General features: G+C 44.8%; 1 non-coding gene across 2 annotated transcripts; it reads right to left on the bottom strand.

The window, feature by feature from the left end:
• Positions 1-512: 512 nt before the first annotated feature.
• Positions 513-11,332, bottom strand: LOC119179004 (uncharacterized). Of its 2 annotated transcripts, none has more exons than XR_012885071.1 (3): positions 10,815-11,332; positions 8,202-9,043; positions 513-2,115 (listed from the first exon to the last, which is right to left on the bottom strand). It is a non-coding gene; the product is annotated as an uncharacterized LOC119179004 (transcript). The 2 variants fall into 2 exon arrangements; XR_012885072.1 differs by having other exon boundaries at positions 513-1,088; positions 10,815-11,331.
• Positions 11,333-14,932: the final 3,600 nt, after the last annotated feature.

The raw sequence follows: 14,932 nt of genomic DNA, 5'->3' as shown, positions 1-14,932 counted from the left end.
GACTGGGGACAGTGGTGCCTCAATGAATTTTTAATTAACAGTGACCCCAAGTGCAATCTGGTATGGCAGTATAGCAAACAACTTCACTGATGCTGATGACAGTGCAGATGTTTTTGGTGCACTTATGTCAAGATCATGCTTGATGTCATTGGTGGCATGAAATTGGAGCAGTGAAGAACAGTCATGAAGACACCAAAATTGATGCAAAACAACATTGCAATGCTTTTCGGAGCTTGCATCAGCAATCAACATCACACATTGCCATTATGGTGCAATGGAACGTGCAGGATCTGCTTATTTGGCTTGATGAACGTGTTGGTGTACAAGAAGCAAGACAATCTTACAGAATGTTTTCATGCAAAATAATTCGCAGTGATTTGTAAAAGAACAAGTTTGTTGATTGTCTCTCGCTAATTGTAGAGAAAAGTGGCACAATTTCCCAATGGTTAGAGCTTTGTGATGCCAATCCAAGAACGGCATACTTTAAAACAAGCACTGAATAACAAAAGAGCTGAGCTAGTGGCAAATATTTATTCTTGAAGACAGGGCATGCAAGCACGTATGTAAGAATGAAAGCAAGACACCACGAAGATCAACTAGCAACTACAAAGTTGCACATTGACGGAAAAAGAAGGCATGAAGACTTGTCTGTGCATGTCTAGGGAATAGACGAACCTATTATTCTGGCACATGTTGGGGGGGGGGGGGGGGGGGTTATGTTACATATAACTGTTAAGGCATTTAGTTTTGGATTCATACACTGAACTCTCAGTAAATGAAAATCTGGTAAACGGAACTGATGCTTAAATGAAATGACTGCCCCAATGTGATTGGTTTCGCCCTTGTATTTTACAACCCTGCTCGTCTCTAAGTATACGAAACGGGGCTCCTGTTAAGTGGAACATATTTTACTAGTCCTTCTTAGGTTCCATATAATCTGGGTTTACTGTACAAGTCAATTGATGGTTTACTCACACATGCACTACCGCCATTGTCAATATGTCATGCCTCAATCATTAAATGTCTTTCATCGTTTTGGTCCCGGCACAACTGTGCATTCACTGAACTTCGGCGTGCATGTACTCTCTCTGTGATTTAAAAAAAGAGATCAGAAGGTGAGCATTTTTCCTTGCATTGCCATAAGTTTAAGTGCACATTGACGTTAGATGAATGCCAGTTGTGTAGTGGCGCAGCAATGGAGAAACTCGTATATAGATCGAGGTATGGCGCATCGATAATGAATGGATTATATTATCGATAATTCACTAAAATAACTTATTGCCTCACGAAAATAATTGCCTCTTGGTACCTCTACCACCCATCGGCAGCATTTTCTGACTATGCTCAGAGAGTGTTGCAGGGCCCCTTTAAATAATCAAAGCTCATTCAATCTCTCCCACTGGAAAACGCACAAATCCATGCAAATTAAGTATATAAATATTCTTGTGATAAGCATACCAAAAGCACCAACTGATATTGAAATGTAAGAACACAACCAAATTATTCTAACATACAAAAAAGATCTCACAAAAAAATGGTCATCAATGTGAAAATGCTCCAATGTTTCATGGTGGTAGAGAATACAGCTGCATATAGGAGCAATCATATTCCTTGGTTAGAGCAACAGAGGAAAGAAAAATAGATTCAAGTAGGTAGGCTGGTGTTTCTTTTCAGATCACATTAATCTGAAAGCATGACATAAGAACAAAAAACAAACGAAAGCTAGACGCACCAAGAAAAAGCTAACACAATCTTCCTGCTGTGAGTTACACATTAACATATGCAAACTGTAAATGACCCATTAATATACATTATATTGCAGTGCAATAAGCAAGGTGCAGTGCTAATAGCTATTCACCCTTACAAAGTGCCGCGGTACTGTGCCCAAAACATTTTTCTCAGCTTAACACCAGAGGCATCAAAGGCAGCAGCCAGTAAACATGATCACATCACTGTCACAATCTCAAGCACACAACAGATCTAAGAGCTGCATAACAGTTAACAAATGTGCGATATTTGTGAAGAGGCTGGTGTGTCGGCCTTGTGCAAATCTCGGAAGCATGCGACTTCTACGATGCTCCATAGAAGGAATGGATAGAAGGAACGGATACACATCTGCAAAAGCAGAGAGAATGCTGTTAAAGATGGCCCGAATGCACACAGCCCACCCACAAAAGCTTTTGCCCCTGTGTATCAACCAGACTCGCAAAACAATTTACCTGTAATAAACTACATTTCTTAGTAGCCTAGTGATTATTTCTTAAGTAAATACTAGGGGCGAGCAAATATTCGATACTTTAAACATTGAATTCGTATAGTTTGATATTTGCCTTGACCTGAAAAGCACTGAAGCTATTCGAAATTTTGGAACACATAAGTTTTAAACCAGATCTAAGAAATATTACAGCTCGAAAATTCCATTACATATGTCTTATCAGCCATGAATATGAACAATTTGGCAGAAGTAATCAGAAAAGGTTAATTTTAATTTTATTCGTTATTTTTTGCCAATTGGCCCCACTAAGTGCCACCAGCCAGACATGTCATAGATCTGCACCTTGAACTGCGTTATGAAGTATGTCCAGCATTGAATGCTCAGAATCGCAGCTTTGAACTTCATGCATTGCCAGAATCTCTAACTGTAGGACTAGGAGCATTGCATATTTGTTTATTCAATTACCTGACCAAATATAATGTGCAGCAACTTGTCGAAAACCCAACTAAGCACTTTGCAAACAGGTGAAAAACCTCGAATCACTGCAAATAACATGAAATGCTGTAATGTATGCCATAAACACATTCCCACAGTAATGTGTCATGCATATCTGCATACCATAGCCCATGGTGTGTGAGCATGCACCACAGATGATTCGCAGTCTACATCGATTCATCAACAGTGAAATAGATTTTCATAACTTTATGAGAAACTTTGCCTGGGTTCACCCATAGCAAGACATACCGTTAGTTACAGCTGGCAATATTAATGTAGCAGACAAACATTATAAAATGTGAAGCAATGGGCCTTAGCCAGCAGCCATGCAATACAAATCATAAATAAATGTATTACATGTACGGTTGATTAACATCAGTTGTGGCAGCGGTGCCTGTCTAACAGAAATTACAGTTGCAATGTTTCCTATAATCGGATAACTTTTTGTGGCAATGAAGGCTACGGAACCAAAGTGGGTGTGTGCCACCGCTGACGAATATAGTTCCACAAATGCGTCTATGTTTTGCATGCAAAAAACATAAAGAACAACATTATTTTTCTACAGGATGCTGTTTATAAAGAGACCCTGATATAACCAAGGAGATAATATTTCTTTTGCATTACAAAGTTTAATTTCGCATTTTGCAAGTCCGAAAACGTAGTACATTTTCCGTGCGCCTCATAGTCAAAATCAAAATAAAACTTTCTCTCTCCTCATAGTCAAAACGGTGTCTTCGTCTTTAGGTGAGTGCGCGACTCTCTCCAGCTATTCCGACGCCTCGCACAAGGGGATTGTGTTGAATTCCATTCAGAAATGGCTGTGTTACCAGACGCAGCAAGTTCTACGCTGTGGTATTAGAACACGACTGTCATTGGGAAAGCGGGTCTAGCCGGACTACTTCGCAGAGGAGTACATGTGCAGCAGCTCCGCCCCCGTAGATTTCCCTTCATGCCACAGGAACTTGTCCCCGAGTTTAGCCCCGTGTAGTTAACTGAATTCCTATGATGAGTGGTGCCTCTACTCAGCTCAAGACGTCTGCTGCAACAGGCAAAGCAATTATAAAGGCAGCATTGTAATATTTTTCTCTTATTTCTGAGAAGACACCAGACAACACACACGTGCGTGCATGCACACACACATATGTATGTATTTATGTATGTATGTATATATATAGCCGACTTAATTCAAACATGAAGGGACCTCTGAATTTAGTTTGAATTATCGGAATTTCTCTGATAGATGACTCTGGGTGAGGTTGATTGATATGTGGGGTTTAACGTCCTAAAACTGCCATATGATTATGAGAGACACCGTAGTGGAGGGCTCCGGAAATTTCGACCACCTGTGGTTCTTTAACGTGCACCCAAATCTGAACACGCGGGCCTACAACATTTCCGCCTCCATCAGAATCTGGGTGAGGTGACACCACAGATTTTATCACTAGGCATAATTTTATCACATTTAAAAAATTCTTAAGTGTTCTAAGTTTCTAAGTGCATACAGTAAACAGAAAGCAATGTGTAAAGTCCACAATTTATTGGCCATCTGCTGATCAGACTTTTTAAAGAAATCGTAAATTGCCAACTCTTTCACTGCTATAGGCATGTGCCTTCAGCAAAAGCTCTCCATACGAGTTGATAAGCATCACGGTTTACAACGTGTGTGCATCGTTTCAAACATTTGTTTACTTGCAAAGCCTTTTTCATTGAAGGCCTCAGGTGCTTATTTTTCAAATTTAGACAGATTTGATTGATTGATATGTGGGGTTTAACGTCCCAAAACCATCATATGATTATGAGACACGCCGTAGTGGAGGGCTCCGGAAATTTCGACCACCTGGAGTTCATCAATGCGCACCCAAATCCGAGCACACGGGCCTTCAACATTTCCGCCTCTATCAGAAATGCAGCCGCCGCAGCCGGAATTTGATCCCGCGACCTGCCATTTTTAGACTGTTAGGATTACTTAGGCACACAATTTTTTTAAACACTAGTGGGAAAGCAGATTTTTTCTTGTGTGAAGCTGCAGAAAGTATGAATTGACTTAATGAAGGAGTTTGAACTAAGAAGCTTTTAAATACACTGAAAGAGTAAGTGCCAACCAAAAAATTTACTTTTGTCTGAATGAACTAGAAGTATGAATTATCGGAGTTTGAATTATAGAGAGTCTACTGTAGTAAAAAAATGAGACAAAGAGACAATGCTTTCCTGCCGGCCGGCTGTTCATCTGACGTCCTATTTCTCCTCTTCTCGGTAGCCAAACTCGCGCAACTGCTGGAGCGCCGCTTTTGCTTCCTTACACTTGGCCGCGCTGTGACATGAAAAGGCCAGCTGCAAAATCACCTCTGAAGGGTAGTGTTGACTTTGATATGCCGGTCTGTCGCGGTCGCGCAGCGACTTGGTTGGATGAGGCGCCAATGTTGTTTCTGGCGAGCCGAACTTACTGTATCCCGATGGTTGGTCCAGTGGAGGCCATGACTCGCTTTGCCTAGCTGCCAGACATTCTGTGGCGGGATATTGGCTGTGTGAAAGCCCTCGATCTCGGCCACTCAGCAACATTACACCATCTGTCGACCACTGATCAGGCTGCAGGCATCGGCTAAGTAACATGCCAAGAGGAAAGTGCCGGATCCACATCTGAACAGTCAACTTGGTTGGCATGTTTTCTCGGTGTGTCTGTCCCAAGTATTCCTGAAAGCTGTTTGCATCCGGATCATTGTTGCTATCAGGACAGTCAGGTCTTTCATCGAAAAAAATCTTCTGTGGCTCTAGGGAAACTGACAAAAATTTTTTTTTCACGCACATTCTTGACGCTAATCACAGAGATCGTATTTTTCTTCATTGTTGTCCAAAAGATGTGGAGGCACTCCTTGGGTCACACTGGGTGCATTGAGTGAGAGGCCCAACTAGGCATTTTTGAAAAAGATGGCTCATCAACACACCCCTCGATTAGCGTTGTCGCAATATTAGTGCACTGGTCTCCGAGAACCTTTTTGCTAAACAGTGGCACATTGGAGATGATGCACTCCAGCGGGTCGAGGAGCTTGGCAATGGAAGCAATAGGTTTTTCCGGTGCCTGCACTGGAGACTTTCCATGCACGACTGGAGCCGGCAACTGCACGCGTTCCTGCGAAGGCAAATCAGGAGCTTGCTCCTCCGACTGCGCTGGATGAGTAGTGGCATTGACTTTGCTTTGTGATGTGATTACGTGAGGAAGGTGCAGAGGCGGAGACTGGCAGCGAAGTGCAGCCCGCGCTTCCGCGAGCTGTCTTGTAGAGTATTCACGTGGGCTTGAGGGCACATCGGTGCCTTCAAGGGCTGCACCATTAAAATTGTCTGCCTCACAGCTTTCGTAAGTGGTAGACACTTGGACGGCAAGAAAGTGGTTGCAAGCATTAAGAAGAGGTCGAAAAACACTTGTCGGTTTTGCACACCATTCTTTGCAGGATCATTGTGTGATGCATTCGTAGGCATGCCATGCTTTGGCAGCATCATGGAGGTGATTGATGGCAATGAGCCATTTGCGATGCTCCGGCCAGGCGTGGAGGATGCCGAGCAAGTTGACATATTCTATCCAACCAAAGACGTCCTCCTGGAAGCTGTCAAACGTCAGCACTACCCAGACAGTTGACGATCAAGAAGATGCAGGCGAGAACCCAGAGTGTGTCGACGGCAAGCAGCTAAGCTGGTCTGAGAGCCCCGTGAGAGAACGCCAGAGCTTTCTGCAGTTCTTGGGTGGGCTGGCCTCAAGAACGCAGCCAACATGGCACTGAGTGCGTACAATATTGGCAAGGCAGCTAATGACAGTTTCGAACTCGATGCTATTAAAGCATTAGTCGTGATGCAGAGATAAGCTATGGTGTGCTGCAGCTCTGCGGCGCTGTCCCATGATCTGGTTAGAGAGACAGGGCCAGCATCTGCATAGGATACAGCGACTATGGTCTTCATGGTGGTAGAATTAATGACCAAGTACACATGCATGACATCCCTTGAAAACGAAGCATTGGTCAGAATCGTGGACATGAGATTCATACCATTGGAAATGCCAACAATCTTCCCAGACAAGCGGAACCCATGTGATGTGTCGTGAACTGGCACTGTGGCGTCAATGAAGCGGTGTTGAGCCGCGGAGGAGGCCTGGACGTCGTTCACGAATGGTGCTTGAGGCGCCGACAGGTTGCCAAGTATCGAGGAGGCATGTTCACTGTCCGTAGGCATGAAGAGCCCGTGTGCATGGTTTGCGTGAAATAGTGTCACCGAACAAGTTTCGCGACAGCACAACGAAGGCCTGGTCGCTGACCGCTGCTTGTGGGATCGATACTTGCCAGGATGGCTGGCTGGTGGGCTCCGGCAGCGAGGAAGTGGCACAACGGCCCTCAAGAAGACTGTCAGAGCTGGGGTTCACCAAAGCCTTTCGATGACTGCACCACTGTAGTAACGAGAAACACACAGACAGCACCAATTCCTGGGCCGGCTGTATAAATGCTGGTATAGAATGAAAGTAAAGCAACTATTATTCATAACTGAGCTTGTTACAGAAAAATAAAGTGAGCAATTACAAATGCTTCAAGAGAATCGAAACTTCAGCAAGTTGGTACAGATTAATCTAGATTTTAGCAGTGCACTGAGGGGTGAGGACTAGGAAAAGCTGTTGCACAACACCAGCGCATATAAATGCTTCCTTCCTAGTGCATGCTGCACCTATTTTCAAACAACATGAAATTGTTAGAATATCACATGTACATAGTTACAAAGTACAATGCTCTTACAAGAGGTTTGCAAATCATACCTTTTACTGTCTTGTGGACCTTCTGCAAATCAATGCTTTCTATGCCTTCGGTCATCAACACCCAGATTCTTCCACACTTGTTAAAATCATACAAAATGTGGGGCCAATGTGGGACATGTATGTGTCCCATATCCACATACTGTTATTAGGACCTGCTACAAATAGCCAATTTATTTCGAACAAAAAAAAAAATAAAATAAAAACAGAGCAGGACACATAAAAAAATTAATATGCCTTCTGTGATATAACTGTTTCAAGGCACTTTCTGTATCTATTTGTGTTGGTCAAAACATTGTGTACTTGTATTAAGATGCATTTTCTATATCCCTTTCTACAGAGAATTTTTTTTTTCATTGCATACATCTGTTAACCTCACGGCATATGTGCGTACACTTTGTACATTGTGGTACAAATCTGAGTGTGAAAAATTGTCTAAAAAGACATTTACGTGCACTTACATTTTCTTGTGAAGCAAAATTTGAGTGCTTTACCCTGCTTTCACTACCTCTGCATCGCTGGGGCTCTGTCAAGCTGTAAATAGGCTGTGTTCTGTGAGGTTACTTTTCTTCAGTGTGGTAGTTTCTGCTGTTAGTGAAAATCAAAGTAGACAAACTGAGTGAAAGTCAGGTTTTACTCAAAGACGAGCCTCCTTGAATATGGAATGAGAACATTTAGACAAGGAAACTAGGGTGCATTTGTTACCTCATCTTATGGCGAATTCCACTTGTCAAGCGGGAGCAAGCCGAGAATCTGCATATCGCTGGTAGATTCGGAGCAAGTTTCCACTGGCAGATTTGGAGGATACCTTGCGACAAAGAATCCAGCGTGCTCCGTCTTGCAGACACTTATTTCACCGGAACTCTGAAAATGTGGTGCCATCATTTCTGGTGCAGTCGCGCAGCTAGATATACTTCAGCATTTTTTTGAGGCGTTGTGTAGTTACCCTGTGCAGTTGTTCACATTTCTAAAATAGGAAAGCGGTACCCCTGCTTTCCATGTCTGCGTGGTAGAATTACACTGCAGTCAAACTCCACGGTTTGCAGCGGCGACACAGTGGCCTTGGAAACGTAGAGAAGGAGATGGTTTCCGGTACCGGTTTAGTACATATGTGTAAACAACTTCTAGTGCGACCTCACGCGGGCCATTCACGTACCCCACTCGCTGATCAGGCTTGGCACAATCAGAGTGCTCGCTCCAGAATTTCCGAGGCTGCTCGAGATCTACCAGTGGAATTCATCATTAGTGAGCCATGTTGATTAACTATACTTAAACCGATGCTGCCATGGCTTGACAACAATAGCCACTTTGGATGTTGATGCCGAAAAGTCATGTGCAGACAACTGCTTACACAACACTTGCACGACCTCTTGGAACTGTTAGAGCCCTCGCAATGAGGAAATGCTGCATTATAAATGACATCTAGCTGAAGCTATCCTGCTTCTGCAACAGTTCCCGAGGATGATGAACCCTTTGCGATGCCTGGCCGAATTTGCAGGCGGTGGTTCCATGTGGTTTGCAAAGTACTATTGTTTGGTGATAACAACCTGTAAGAAACCCATAGGGAATAGATCAGTGTACCTTCAATTAATATGCTTTCTCAAGTAGTTCCACTTAGTAGGATGCGCATGCACATCATTCTCCCAACATGAATATGAAGATTTCGAAAGCTTTAGCTAATCTCCCACAAAGTTTCTTGAGATGAGGTGACTAGGACAAATTTCTGTCGATCACAACCCTCAGGAATCTCTGAGACCGCACATAGAGCAGTGATTGTCCACAGAGAAGGGCTAACCATGTCTGCGAGAACGGCATGGTGAAAGGCCGAGTCATATGCTGCTTTTATGTACACGAAGACGGCTTCTAAGATGCGGCCAGCGCATAGGTTTTCTGAAGTGAAAAGATGAGCGCGGACATTGTATTGATAGCAACCTCCTTCAGCAGAACTCATACAATTCTTGAGGAAGTTGGTATAGCAACCATGTCAACAGTCTGTGGATAATTTGCTTCGTAAGCTCACCAATGCTACTTGTGGGGCGACGGGCCGGAAATAGATGCCCCTTGTCGGCTTTCCCACTTGGTTTTCATATTGCCACAATTTTGGCCAGCTTCTGTTTCTCTGGGACCTCGCCAGACCTCTATGAAGAATTGTGATATTCTAGGAGTCATAGGCCGTAAGTGTGAGGTATCTTTGCGATGACTTTTTGTCCTGCATGACCATTCCATTAAGCAATAGCAGTGTTCAGTTTTTCAATAGCAAAACACAAGTACAATTTACAGTAGCAAAAAGTTGCAAGAGTTGGTAGTCCATTCTAATGTGTTCTATGTTTTGTGCAAACGATCTGATGCGGTTGCAATGCAATGACATTTTAAACACGCTGAAGCAAGCCATCCTATTTAGCACCTCTTTAGTTACATGTGCTTGCAGACAAGCATCCATAGGTAGCAATTCGTGTATCTGAAAAACAAAACAAATGCAATAAACAGATGTGTTTTTCAGACCACCATGGGCACGTCCGCTCGAGATAGCCTGCACCAACTGTTGTCTGCACGGTCGCACTTGCGCATTTCTCTTAAAAAAAAAAAAAAAAAAAACAAGATTTTAACTGCTGGGGTTTGTCGTAGGTTATTCAAGCACGAATGCAACAACGCATGATGCGTGCAGTCTTGTGGGGTTTGCTGCAAGGAATTGCCTCTCGCGATACAGGAAAAAAAAAAATTAAAACTGCGTTATTGCACACTGCAGAGCACACACGAGCCTCCAGGAACACCTCCGATGGCGGGGTGCGAACATGTACGAACGAAGCAAATGCAATGTGGTGCGCGTTGCACGAGCTGAAGGTGCAGACTGTAGTGGACGCTGAGTGCTATGTTATCTTCCAATGGATGGCGCCGAGACCTCACGTGAGGTATATAGCAGGGAAGCAGTGGCGAATAAAGGGGCTTTCTGTTGTTGCATAGTATGAGCCGTGCTCGCGTCTTTCTGGGCGTCTCTATACACAGACGAAACGAATGCGATGTTTCGAAGCACGGCAAATATTGAACCAGAGTGAGACAAAGGAGGAGATAAAGTTGCACTTGCTGGTGGGTGCCCATCGAGAAAGGTGGAAAACCGTCAAACGAAGACACAGGAGGAGAAGACGTTGCTGGGTTATCTTGCCGGCGTTTGCGCGGCTCGCTTCTCATTTTCACTGTTCTCGGGCGCAAAGACAGCGGTCTCTGTACGTAAAAGCAACACATACTAGCCTTCCTACACAGATCGCAGGAATCCATGCAGTACACTGTACTACAAGCAGGATGCAGCGGCGTTTCGATTACCTTCAGATGTCTGGTGGGCTAGAGTCCTGGCCTCTCGATCAAATTATCGATGTTTGATCTGCCACATGGTGATAAATATTTTAATAACCAGTGTATATATTTACCCCTGTGCATATATATTTCTCAATGTGATGTACAACAGGGCTAGGAATGCCTGAGAGTTGAAAATGGAGATACGAAAAAGTTGATTAGGAAGGCGCCATAACAGCAACAGGAAACAGGTGGTGCTTGGCCTTCTCTGGCTTGGTGCAAGCCTGCAAGGTCGAGCAGGTCGGTTGGTGCATGAGCAGCGCGCAACGAGAGATAAGTTTTCTTTTATTTAATTGTGTTTGTGAACACCATTACTTTTTTTTTCTCTCTCCTAATCAATAACTTGCGTTGCGAGTACTAATGTGCGTGTGAACACGGGCAACGTTGCAGTGACGTTGACCACGTGAACGGGGTAGGCGGCTGTTTTGAAGAAGTTTGGTGCGCCCGGTTAGTTGTACGAACACGAAGTGGACATTTTGAGAAGCTACTAGTGAATTTAAACACGTCTGCGTGCGGTGTAAACGGCAGCTTCAAACAGTTGTTGAGGTAGGAGAGTTAGTGGAGGCGGCTGGATAGTGAGATTATGGTTGAACTTAGGTCTGTCGGGCGCTCGGTCCGATGGTCGGGCGGGCGATGGCTAAGGAGGCTAGGAAAACCACGGGCGAAAGTGAGCTAGTGCAGTGCGAAGAATGCAAGCGCTGGTGCTACTTGAACGAGACAGCATTCACGAGTTTGGCGGACGCGCAGAAGGCGAGCTTAGTGTACAGGCTGTGCGAGGGCCGTGCAGCGCAGGGAGGCTAGCATCGAGGGGCTTTAGGGAGAGCTTAGGGCGGAACGGGAGCAGAGAACAGAACTCCAAGATTAGCTCGGAGAGTCGCGTGAGCGTAAGGAGGCTACCGCCAGCCTATTAGAGCAAATTAAGGGCGACCTTCGAAAAGAACGGGAAGGACGGACCAAGCTCGAGCAGCGGGTAAAGGAGCTAATGGCGCTTTGCCCCGGCCCCGAGCGTTGGGAGACTGAAGGCGTGGGTAGCGGAGAAGGCGACAGGCGGAAAGGAACAGGCGAGAAGGGAGTTCAGGGGGCCGCAGTTTCTGGCCGCAGTTTCTGGCCACAGTACGGAGGCTCGGAGAACATACAGCTCGGTGGCGCGGCAGTGTTCGAGCATGGCAGAAACACAAGACAGACGGCAGAGAGAGAAACTGGTGAGGCAAACAGGGGCGCCATCACAAACAGGAAGCCAGCGATTGGGGCGTAGAAGGGTCCTAGTGGTGGGGGACTCCAACGTGGCCAGGGTTAGGGATAGCGTCTTCACGGCAGTGAAGGAAGATGGAAAAGTGAGGGTGGAGGCCCAGCCAGGCATGGTGGATGCACTGGCAAAAGCTCAAGAGGTTGTAGAAGACAGCATGGAGGGCGAAAATCTCGTCATTATTCATGCTGGTCTTTAATAATGTGTTGAAGGACAAGGATCAGAACCTTCAGAGACAGAGGATGGGATGCCTAAGCTCCGGACGCCTCTGGGAATGTGCATGTGACCATATGCACAGTCCCAGAGGTTTGGGGGCAGTCTTGTGGGATTGAAAGGAGGGTAGTGGAGGCCAATTGTGTGATCAAGGGTATGAGCCGGCAACTCGGATACAGCGTAATGAAAGTGAACCAAGACGTGTACAAGCCCGTGGCTCGCCCCTTTGCACAGGATGGCATTCACTACAGTGGTGCGACAGGCAGGAGCGATGGTAATAGGATGGGTCATCAAGCCACAATTTTTTAGGGGGACCTAGAGCCCTGAGGCCAACAATGTAGCCAAAGACGGTTTTAAAGGGGCACAAATATTCAAGCCACACGGAGTCCGAGAGAGAAGAAATCGACGTAAGCACAAAGGCCGAGCTAAGTCAGGCGTAGGTTATATTAACATGCATGGGGGCAGGAATAGGTTAAAGGGGGAAGAGATAGAAGAGCAGTTGAGGCAGGAGGAGCTGATGGTATATGGGGTTGCGGAGACACATCTTCGGGACCTACATGGAGCAACCACCTTGATATCCGGACTACGTATGGGAACATTGCAATAGAACAGAAGGCAGCAAAAAGAGGGTTGGAATTGGTGCATTTATACATAAAAGTATGGGTTGGCAAAGAGTCAAACAGGGATGCATGGAACATTAATGGTTAAAAAGGAAAGTATCTGGGCAGATGACACTCCTTGGTTTGGTGTACTTGTGGACAAGAGCAAATTCCAGAGAGGAAAACCATGAAATGAGGGAGTGTATATCAAAAGACATTGAGGAATTAGGAGGATAGTGTGAGATAATTATACTAGAAGATGTGAATGGGCCCATAGGAGATATAGATGGGTATACCAACTTAACAGGCAAAATGATCATTGATATGAGTCAAAGGCATGATTTGATCACTTGCAACAGTACTGAGAAGTGTGAAGGGCAAATAACATGGGATGTAGGAAGGCTGCAGTCGACGATAGATTACGCACTGATGTCACATAGTATGTATAATAGGCTCAGGGTAATGCACATAGATGAATGTGGCTCCAGAAATCTGGCTGTGATCACAAACGTATCAAGCTAAGTTTTCGAAGAGCAGTGAAAGTGGGAACGAGACTACATGAGCAACTACAGGAAAATTTTTATTCAGAAAGGCAAATAGAAATAGCTACTAAGCAAATTGAAAAAGTAATCACTAAGGATAACAAAACAGTGTTGACATAGACGAATCTAATTAGACTGTCTTGTCTAGAGCTTGCTAAGGCATGTGACAAGTCACCCTGGAAAAGAAGACACAAACCCAAGAGTTGGGGGGATGAGGAAGTTAAGAGAGTCATAGCAAAACATCAGGAAGCCTCTTGGGAACACATACATGCAAAGCAGCGGGGTAAACCGACTGATGAGGTTGAAAGAAAATGGGACATCTTTCTAAGCTGTAGAAGGGAAGCATCCCTCTTGATCAACGAAAAGATTGTAAGAAAGGGTGCTCAGTGGCTGGCAGAAGTACATAAAAAGGACAGAAAGGCAGCTGCGAAATTTTGGAAATATCTAAACTCCCTAAGAAATGAGACAAGCCTAGAGCAGAGGTGTATTACTACAGCTCAAGGTGCTAGGCTAGAAGAGGACGAAGCTATTGAATATAGAAGAACAAGGGTGACAGAAAAATTTCAACAGAGAACTGCCTTATGCACCACAATAGACAAGGATGGATCAAGTGGCGCAATTGCTCCATTTTCCCAACGAGAGTGGGAAAGGGCTCAGAAGAGAGTTCCTAGTAGTACATCAACAGGCCCAAATGGCATTCCATTCATGCTGATAAAGACATTGGGTCCGAAGTCTAAACAAACTTCGAGAGAGGCAGTGAGCAGAACAATAATCGATGGTGAAGTCCCCGATGTATGGAAACTTAGCAGGATGAGAATGATCTATAAAGGAAAGGGGGACAAAGCTGGCATAAACAACTACCATCCTATAACAGTGACATCAGTGGTCTACAGGCTGGCGATGCAGATTATAAAGGAAAGACTGCAGGCATTGATAGAGGATGAGGGGGTGCTGGGGGAACTGCATAATGGGTTTCGGAAACACAGGAGGTTGGAAGACAATCTGTTCTCACTGCTGCAGTGCATCGAAATAGCATAAAAGGAACACAGGCCCCTGTGGCTAGCATTTTTGGATATCAAGGGAGCGTACGATAGCGTGGTTCAAGAGGACTTGTGGGGAATACTAGACACACTGGGTGTGGAAGATGTAGTCACTAATCTTTAAAAGGAAATCTATAAAAGTACCAAGGTAGTTATAAAGTGGGAAAAACAGTTATCCAAGCCCACAGAGGTTAAACGGGGACTTAGGCAGGCGTGTCCTCTGTCACCCTTACTATTCATGATGTACCTACAAGGATTAGAGGCCAAATTAGAGAGAGATGAACCTGGCTTCAACTTCTCTTTCGTCAAACAAGGAAAACTCATTGAACAGGCACTACCAGCATTGATGTACACAGATGATATAGTGCTAATGGCCGACAACAAGGAAGATTTGCAGAGATTGATGGACATCTGCGGTAATGAGAGAAATAGGCTAGATTTGAGATTC

The sequence above is a fragment of the Rhipicephalus microplus genome, chromosome 7, assembly GCF_043290135.1.
Source record: "Rhipicephalus microplus isolate Deutch F79 chromosome 7, USDA_Rmic, whole genome shotgun sequence".
NCBI lineage: Eukaryota > Metazoa > Arthropoda > Arachnida > Ixodida > Ixodidae > Rhipicephalus > Rhipicephalus microplus.
This window is presented reverse-complemented; position numbering and strand designations above follow the sequence as displayed.